Source organism: Cryptomeria japonica, chromosome 4 (assembly GCF_030272615.1).
Source record: "Cryptomeria japonica chromosome 4, Sugi_1.0, whole genome shotgun sequence".
NCBI lineage: Eukaryota > Viridiplantae > Streptophyta > Pinopsida > Cupressales > Cupressaceae > Cryptomeria > Cryptomeria japonica.
Window position 1 is genome coordinate 544181544 of NC_081408.1, and position 2803 is coordinate 544184346.

A 2803-nucleotide genomic window follows, 5' to 3' on the forward strand; every position below is an offset into this window, starting at 1 on the left:
GAAGACCACTATTTGACACCCTTTACATTCGGCCTCGGAAGACCCCTCAAACCCTAAGCAAACTAGCCCTACTCCCCTCCCATTACACCCTGAATCTTCATCTCTCGGCCCCTCCATCAATACACTGCCTAACTCTACAGACCTGCCACCTGCACCTGACCCTAATCTCCCACCCTATCACCCACAAGATCGCCCTAATCCATCCAGTGCTCCTCCCTTGATTGCTGAGTCTTTACTCAAGTATCAGATGGCCCTGAAAGAGGCCAATTTCGTTGCCAGTGTCTCTATCCCACTAGAATCTGATGTAGTTGGAGTCTCCACTAATAAAGGTGGACCCAAAACTCAAAATGCACAACAAATTGTCCTTGAAATTTCGAAAATGGCTGCAGAACATAGAAAACAACTTGAATTATCAATAAGTAACCAAAAAAAGGAGATTGAGTTCTATACCATGCCCTTCCTCCAAGAGTTGATCGAAGGGGAGGATGGTGCTCCTCATGATACCACCAATGCTACCCGGTTTTTAAGTCAATCCCCTCAGGGGTCTGAATGTAGGGGCAATTACAACATTCCTGGGGAGACGAACATTCCTCCAATATCAAATACTCCCTTGGAGACCAAGGTTGAGGGTGAGGAAGCACCACACCCCACCAAACCCCTTGAGCTGACATCTGGTGACATTGATGGGGAAATGGGGCTTACCATTCCCCCTTCCGGCCAAACTTTAGAGAAGGATCATGGTACTGGACCTGGTTTGAAGTCTAGCGAATTTGAGATTATCAACAATGATGGGGATAATCCATTTTCCCCAGATCTTAGAGCTTTTGATTTTGGAACTAATAATGGGGGAGATGACCTAGCTGGAAATAAATCTAAGAAAAAAAGGAGGAAAAGATCTCCTAAGGCCGCTAAAGAGACATTAGTTAGGAAGGAATCATTGGGACCCTAGCAGCTCTCTGAGCTTACGAAGAAAAGAGGTAGACCACTTTCAATAGTGACTTTTGATGCTAGTCACCTCTCTAAGCCTGAGGAATGGCCTAAGTGCTTTGAGGGGTTTAAGTCCCCAGTGGACCCTCCTGAATTAACCTCCTAATGTTGAAAGCCATCTCATGGAACATTAGGGGACTTGAGGTCCCTGATAGGAATTATGTGGTCAAAAGATTTCTAAATATGCACAAGGACATTGATTGCCTTATGCTCCAGGAGCTAAAATCACTGTGATTTACCTTAGAAGTTGGTCTAAAATCCATCTGGAGGGAGGCCACTCCCTTCTACACCAATCACCCTAAAGGAAGAGGTGGAGCTGCAATTTTATCAAACCCTAAATGGGCGAATGAGGTGACTTAATGGGGACAATCCCCTTGTGCAAGGGTAGTATGGGCTATCGTACAGAATGACAATTCCACCTTTGGCATCTATTCAATCTATGCCTCCAATGACTACCGAGAAAGAGGGATTATGTGGGAATGGATTGCAAACTTGGAAGACATCCCCTGGCTCTTGGGAGGAGATTTCAACATGGTAATTAATGCACAAGATAAACAGTGAGGAAACAAGGTGGAATGAAAGGGTGCCAAGAGAGTGTAGTGGGAAAGGATGGTTAACAAGATGAGACTGATTGATCCTTTAGCAGGAAAGGAGGGAGAGTATAAATCAATATGGTACACCTGGTGTAATCACCAATAGCATAATAAAAGAGTCTATTGCAGAATTGATGGATTTTATTTCAACAAATATTTATTCAAAATTGTTAAAAATGAGGAGGGTATTCAATATGATGTCATACCATATACACTATCAGATCATCATCCTAGTATGGTTGGGCTAAAGATAACTGATAGTAGGGTGGCCCTACCAAACCCTAGCTCAAACTTTAGAATGAACAATAGTCTACTAATGGATGAGGACCTAAAGTGTGCCCTGTGTCTTGTCAGAATGTTTAGTAAATACGGTAATAGCCAAGTGTCCAACATTGACAGATGGAACCAGAATGTTAAAACCTGGACCTCACTCTGCCAGGTTGTAGGTAAAAATAAGGCTAAGGATGCCAGAGCCTCTGAGTTACAACTGCATAGTGCCCTCCAAGTGGTTGAGCTGGACCTTCAAGAGGATCCTGAGAATGTATCACTCATCAATTAGCATATTAGGGACAAGACTAATCTTAGAAGATTGTAAAATCAAAAAATCAAAGGGTGGAGAACTAGGGCTAAATTAAATTGGTTGGATACTGGAGATCGAGGTTCTAAATTCTTCTTCCAGCTTCTTAAGATGAAACAAGCAAGAGAGAAAATAGACACCATATGGGAGCAGAATAAGAACCTCTTTGAACCAATTGAAACTATTGAGTGCTTTGCTCAATTCTACAAGGATCTATTCTCTGTTGAACCAGTTAGGGAGGAATAGGAAAATGCCAGAAAGATAGTCATGTCTTTGTTCCCCAATCTTATTGATAAGGAGGATAGTAGGATGCTTGAAATGGCTATTTCAAAAGAAGAAATCAAGAAAGCTATATTGGTCCTCAGTAATGATCAATCCCCTGGCCCTGATGGGTTTTCGGTAGAATTTTATAAAGAAAATATTGAATGGATTGTTGATCACCTTCATTCCCTATACACTGAGGCTATACATATTGGATCCTTGGGAAAAAATATTAATCAAGGTTTTATCAAGCTTATTCCTAAAGAAGGTGACAAAACCCTACTTAAAAATTGGAGGCCTATTACACTGTTGAATGTGTCATACAAAATCTTAGCTAAGTTGATTGCATGCAAATTGGAGAAAATCCTGCCTAAGATTGTCAGTA